This window comes from Anabrus simplex, chromosome 3, assembly GCF_040414725.1.
Source record: "Anabrus simplex isolate iqAnaSimp1 chromosome 3, ASM4041472v1, whole genome shotgun sequence".
Taxonomy (NCBI): Eukaryota; Metazoa; Arthropoda; class Insecta; order Orthoptera; family Tettigoniidae; genus Anabrus; species Anabrus simplex.
This window is the reverse complement of record NC_090267.1, coordinates 273,516,786-273,524,031: the sequence shown is the minus strand read 5'-3', so window position 1 is coordinate 273,524,031 and position 7,246 is coordinate 273,516,786. Positions and strand designations below refer to the sequence as shown.

At 39.0% G+C, this 7,246-nt stretch overlaps 1 protein-coding gene across 2 annotated transcripts in view; it reads right to left on the bottom strand.

The window, feature by feature from the left end:
• Window positions 1-731: 731 nt before the first annotated feature.
• LOC136866243 (lysoplasmalogenase TMEM86A) overlaps window positions 732-7,246 on the bottom strand; it is a 484,014-nt gene continuing 477,499 nt past the window's right edge. For both annotated transcript variants that reach the window (XM_067143038.2, XM_067143037.2), the window contains exon 7: window positions 732-4,665. The gene's annotated coding sequence lies outside the window, so the exon portion shown is untranslated. The remainder of the gene's footprint in view (window positions 4,666-7,246) is intronic.

Sequence of the window (7,246 nt, the reverse complement as noted above, 5' to 3'; positions counted from 1 at the left end):
ACACCAGGCAAATGCTGGGACTGTACCATAATTAAGGCCACAGCCGCTTCCTTCCCATTCCTAGGTCTTTTCTAGCCCATCACCGCCATAAGACCTATCTGTGTCAGTGCTACGTAAAGCAAGTTGTAAAAAAAACTCATTTATTAATACGTAAAGTTTAGAAAAAGAAAACATATAATAAAAGATTATACCTGAAAAAGTAACAACTTAATTAAATTAGCATGACATGTTCCACTCTTGAAGGAACATCATCAGATTCTATCAAGTCACACACTTTTAAAAAATTAACTTATGAATTAATAAATGTTAATGAGAAGTGTAAAATCATTGATGTTAACCACTCTTACAATAATTGTTTGAATGTTACCACTTATATTAGTAAAGTATTCCCCTATGTGATTTTTCTCTCCTCACTCTCGTAAATGGACCACACTAGTCTGTTGGTGTTCTTTCAAGAAAAAACATGTCATTCTAATTTTATTATTTTTGTTTTTCCAATTTACCGCAGAAAACCGTCTTCAGGGTTGCCGACAGTGGGGTTCGAACTCACTGTCTCCTGAATGCAAAGTAATTTAATTAAGTTGTTTCTTTTTCAGTTATTTTCTAAATTTTATTTATTCATAAATTAGTTTTGACAGACTAAAGAATCTAAATTAACTGAGTCATAACTGAAAAGGAATGGCTTCTACTATAACATATATGAATCAAGATATTTCTTAGAAGACCATAACTAGCAATACAAATGAAATTTTATTTCATAATATTTTGCAGATACATGTTTATGTATAAAAAATACCAGGTTGTTCAGAAACAAATGGCCAGAATGCACAATGTCCATATTCAATCTCCCTGTCTCCTATTGTATAGGACTAATGGAATTACGAAGGCCACTGCAAGAGATAGCCTTTACATCCTACAGAAAGTAGCTGCAGGTGTTACAGTGCTGGGTGCATCATGTTAGGACAGTGTAATTTATGAGTATTTTGCCCTATGAATTCAAACTTTGACATACAGAGGCAGAAACACATCATAATGTGGAGAGGTGAATGCATGTAGACTCAAATTCACAATCGATATTGCGTCAATGATTGAAAATTATTGTGCAATGGACCAGAATCTCCAACATTAGGCAGGCAAAAGATGCATGTCAGGGATGGATAATGATGCTTTAAAGCCATGCTTGGAGGCAAATCCATGCACCATCACCAGGGAACCTGCCCAATAGTTCAACACTCAATTATTTTCAACCATCTACAGTAAATAGGGAGAGTGAAACAGACAGACAACTAGTACTGCACAATGTGAAAGAGCATCATAAACATAAGCAGGTGGTCATCTGCTTTAATCTGTTGGTTCATCACCAGAATAAACTCTTTACTTAATCGTATCATGACGCGATGAAAAATGAGTTCTGTACAATAATTGCTAGTAAAGTGGGCAATGGTTGAACTTGATAGAACCCCCAAAAGCTTTCCCAAACTGAAGTTGATGCCATACAAGGTTTTATTTTTGGTGCAATGGATAATATTGAGTTTTTCTATTAAAAGTGTTTTTATTTTATGTCCCACTAACTACCTTATTATGGTTTTTGTAGATGCCAAGTTGCCATAATTTTGTCCTGTGGAAGTTCTTTTATATGTGCCTGTAAAAATACTGAGATGAGGCTGATGAATTTGAGCACCTTCAGACAATATTGAACCCAGCAAATTAGGCTTAGAAAACCACAACTCGTACCATCCAAGCCGCTCAGCCTAACTACAAGTTCCTCCTTTATAGTGAAACCGGGCTGATAACCTTCGATGTTAGGCCCCTTTAAACAACAAGCATCATCATCAAGGATAGTGAAACCATTACTACTGTCAACTGAATTGAAATGGTGAAATACACCAACATTTGTGGGGAAAAACAAAAAACATTAAAAACAGCAGCCTTTAGTCAACAGGAAGTCTTATTAGCTTAGTAGATAATATAAAAACCTGTGTGATAAAAATAAAAAACAAAGCTGAGTGACCTGACCTCCTCTCTTCCAACAGCCTCAACAAACTGCCACATGTTTATACATGTAAATCACTTCCTGAAAGACAGCAATAACGATGGCACAGGAAATTGTTATCCTCTTCCTGGCCTTATTTCTTGGGTAAACACTTCATGTGAATCTGGACCAGTTTTAAGGCCAGATACCCTTCCTGATGCCAATCTTATGTGAAGTGAAGTACCATAATGTTTCCATTAATGTTTCAGTGGAGGTTGGTAGTGCAGTGTGTTATGTGTAGATGATATCGTCCCCACTCTGGCAAACTAGCGAAAGTGACAAACTAGGGAATCTGTACTTCTGAAGTTTTGGTGTAGATTTTATTGGTTAAATATTGTCTACTCTCTGACAAAATCTCACATCTGCAACTCGTTCTTTATGCCTAACACATGAAACCAATCATTAAATATAAAAATTGATTTGACATGAGTAATCACAACTTCTTTCAGCTCCTCTAACCTTTTGACAATTTGCAGATTCGCTAGTTTGCCAGAGTAGGGACGATATGTGTATCGAGATGAACACAAGGCAGTTCCTGAACCAGAGAAATTAACCATACACAGTTAAAATTCCCAGCCTGGCCGGGAATGGAACCTAGGACCCTCTGAACTGAAGATCACTACACCGACCACGAGACAGACCAAGTATGGTGCAGGAAGTGATTTCAAGGATTTCAGTGCCTTGCAGGAGCCACATCTCTTTAGGACCATACTGAATGCACAGTTGTGTTGCTGCAGACAGAGTATTTTTGAATTAAACAGGAATATGTTTTCAATTCAGAAACTCAATAGTAGTGTGATGCATGAATACAGCCATTTACTTCTGAACAACCGAGTATGTAATAAGCGTGAACATAATAAATAGGCAGGAAAAGATATGACACATGTAAAATGCAGTCATATTTACAATATTACAGTTTCAAAGTAAGAATTATCACTGATAAAGCCAACCATTTTGAATCACAAAAAAAAAAGAATCTATCTCTGACAGTAGCCTCCGTGGCTCAGGTGACAACACACCGGCCTCTCACTGCTGGGCACCGTGGTTCAAACCCCAGTCACTCCATGTGAGATTTGTGCTGGACAAAACAGAGGCAGGATAGGCTTTTCTCCGGGTACTCCAGTTTTCCCTGTCATCTTTCATACCAGCAACACTTTCCAATATCATTTCATTTCATCTGTCATTCATTAATCATTGCCCCAAAGGAGTGCGACAGGCTTTGGGAGACGGCACAATTCCTATCCTTGCCGCTAGATGGGGGCTTCATTCATTCCATTCCTGACCCGGTCGAATGATTGGAAACAGGCTGTGGATTTTCATCCATATCTCTGATAGGTCCACTATTTGCTTTCTGAGTTCTTTGACTAAATAAACAACTGTATTTTTAATTCTAATGGTTATTATGAAAATAAATAAAAGCTTAGGTCTTAGAAATACTAATCAGCTGTTGTTGCAATGATAGAAATGACTACAGAATACAATGCAAAATGTCACTGATATATTTGACTGATGATATAAAAATTTAATTAAGGACCCCCAGTGCCCATTGTTCTTACCAAATTGTTTACAGTATGGTACTACAGACTCAATGATTTTAAAATATAAACAGCAGAATATTCCCTCCAAGATAGCAGTTCAATTTTTGTACTTTGTTGCCAACTCAAATATGGAAATACTGTAAAAAATTATTAATTTTGTATTTGCTGCAACACTACAATGTATCAGTAACTCGAAGAAATTCTTGTGTAATCATAAATTGTTACATGCAAAATTCTTTCTACTCTGAACACAGTATCAGCATATGAAATTGAAATTCTTTGATAATGGCTAACACCGGTATGGCAAATTAAAATCATTCTTAATATGATGGTACTTTTCTTTATAGAAATGCTGTAATAGCCCTTCTACAAAAGCAATGAGCATATGTTCATATTTAACTTCAGTTTTCTATTGGCAACTTGAGATGGTAAATTATATAAGACAAGCTAATAATTATCCAGAATTTATCTTACAAGGAATAATACCAATGGAATGTGCTAGAATACTCAAGTAGGTGTTCTATTCTGCTGGCATCATGAATTCTCTGTTAACTTACTTCTATATTAAACATTAGAAAACATATGAGGTAATAGATGAATAGTGTTACTACATCTTAATATTTCTTACAACTGTCCATTATTTTTACAAACATTTATAGTTAAATGTAGTAGGAAGACTGCAAGTAGTGCAACTTTTACAGCAATAAAACTTCATCATCAAATGAATACATGCACTATAGTTCATTCTCCAGTACAAAGTATAACAAGAGTTTTAAAAGAAAGAAGACATCTAGATTAAAAGCCAGCTATATAAAACTAACACTTACATCACTTGATACAATTAAAATACATTCATCATTAAAAATCTTGTTTCAATATAAAAGTCAATTACTCATTTAGAGTAAATAATATAAATAATTATTGTATACAAAAACAATAACAATAGTAATAACAACAATAAGACATGTTATTCCACCTGGCACAGTAACTACTCGATATGCTTGAATGGAATTGTTGAGTGTGGGTATCTGTGGGCCGTGCCCAACACTCCCTGAGCAAGATATCATCATGCTGCTCGACAGAGTCCACAGCAACCTGTAAACAAAAAGGAATTTCATTTCCATTGTAAAATAAAGTTGTAGTTCAACAGTGAAATGTTTCCACCGCTTACGTTCCTCTCTGTGTGAATTCACTGTCAATAAAGATTGTAGAAGATAAGCTGTATTGCCGTTAATGACTGGACACCACCTGGAAGGAAAGTAGACTGATCCCATATCACTCAAGCATGTTGTGGGCCTGTATAAGGTAGAAATATTTACTAGCTACAGCGGTTGAAATGGATGTTCTGCAAGAGCTCAAAGAAAGAGGGGAGGTTATTGGTGTCCACTGATTGAGTCTTTCCATCCCTGAGATTTCTGGCAAGTTCCAGATAACATATTCGACAGTGAGTAGTGAAATGGAATCACCAGGGAATTATAAAATGTCCCCCTTGTCCAGGGTAGCCAAATTCCACGTGTGGTGAAGTCCAACTGGCTTGTGTCATTTGTAGGAGGTGTTTGCACTTGAATTCAATGGGCAAGCTGTGGCACTTAAACCCTAGGACCACTAAACTGAATGCATCCTTCGTCGACACTGCACTCCTGGTGGTGTATTCACAAATCACAGAGTACGTGTCAAGTCTGACGAGCCCGTACACCATAATCCAGTACGACGTCTTATCTACGCTTAAAAAAGTGTATTGGACAGGTGGACTGAGTGGTTTTGTGGGGTTTCACCCCTGGACTTGCATATTCCTCTACTAGCGCAGTACAGCTCTTCATTCTTCTGATCCAGGCCAAAATCCTCCTCAACCACTCCTATATACTCTTCGTTCTACTGAAGTCAAGTCTCCAGGAAGTCCAGCGTTCATTTCTCTAGGAAGAGATGTATCCGTACTACCAGTACACACCTATCACCACTGCTACAGTCACTCCAACCACCTCTACCATCACCACTGCCACTCAGCAAAGCCAATCAGCCGCCAAAGTTGCAGCAGTAGTCCATCACACAGCACTGATGTCTACGTTTATGCATCGTCCAAATTACCCTCATCACCTGATAGTACAACCTGCTCCACAGTACGCCCACAACATTCAGTACAAGCGGTACAGCACCTTGCGCCGCACATGGAAGTGAGCCTGCTCCTCACCGCGTCGCAATAGAAAATCCACCTCCCAGCATCTCTGCTCCCTCTCAACCAGACTTCGACACCGTCGAAAACTCAGTCTCTCCCAACGCTATTCCCAATGTCAATTACCTCCCTCTCCTACCAACCAAACGTCCTATCATTTCAACTCGTACGCTCCAACCCCGTCCCCAAGGGACCCATTTATTACTCCTTTCCAGTCCCGCGCCAGAATTCCGCTCAGCCCAGAAAATCCTTTCTACTCTCCTTCACTTCAGTATACAGAAGGACGACATTGCTGACATCCGCCCAATGGGACAAGGAATCATCATCAAAGTGAACAGTGAAGAAGCTGCAAATAAGATCTGCAACACCATCAGCCCCGCTCAATTTGGTTCGTCTGCACCATTTCAACAAGTCCCCCAGCCTGTCAGTACTTCACCATCACCTCGCAACTACCTCTTTAGCTGCGTGATCAAGGGAGTGGACCCAGCCATCACGGAAGATGCTATAGTCAAAGAACTTCAAAATGACGGTATTGTAGTACGGAAAGCCATCCGAATTAAAACCGCCACTAGACCGACCTACATGATTCGCCTCCTTTTACCATCCACCAATGATTTGGACAGATTGCTGGAACATGGTGTCTACATTTTTCGTCAACATCATCTGGTGGAACCCTCACACACTCCTCCTCCTGTAGCCATAAGATGCGGGCGATACTTACAATATAATTATCACTAAACTCAATGTCGCGCCAATAGACCGAACTGTGGCCACTGCAATCAGTCCCATCTACACCTACTTGCCCCAACAAACGAGAACCTCCGCAGTGCCACACCTCTGGACTTGCTCACACAACTTATTCAAGACAGTGCAAAGCCTGCCCAGCTCCCCCTGCAAACCGCCCAGATCTTACAGCTCCTATCCGCTCACTAAATAACCCCACTCTTTTGTCAGACTCCATCTACCCAGCACCAACCATAGAAGACCTCATCCGGTTTTTAACACTATCCTTGATGAACATCTTTCCATACCATCGCCCCTTAATATTATCCCATCTCAAAGCAGCAGCCAATCAGGCATTCAATCTTCATTTTCAGGCCATTCACACAGGATTAAACACACATTTCCACTTTCATCGTTTAGAAACCCAAGTATAATGCAGTTTGACCAACCTCCCTCACAGACTTCACCTCTTCACAATGTGAGACAGTGCAACACTATCGGCAAATAGCGCCTATGAGAGTGGACATTCTCCTCAAGATTACGGAACGAGACCTGCATAATTCACCGGAGTGCAATACTACCGAGGATATTTCCAAACCCCATATCTGTTTTTGTATTAGTGTAGACTATATGTAGATCTGTGTTTGTATAAATTTGCATTTATCATTTAAAAAAAAAAAGTGTTCATAATATTACAATCTATGTATACAATCAATCCCTATCATAGCTATTGTTACTGCAAGAAATAAAATTAAGTCTAAAATCTTTCACCCAAGAGGCAAA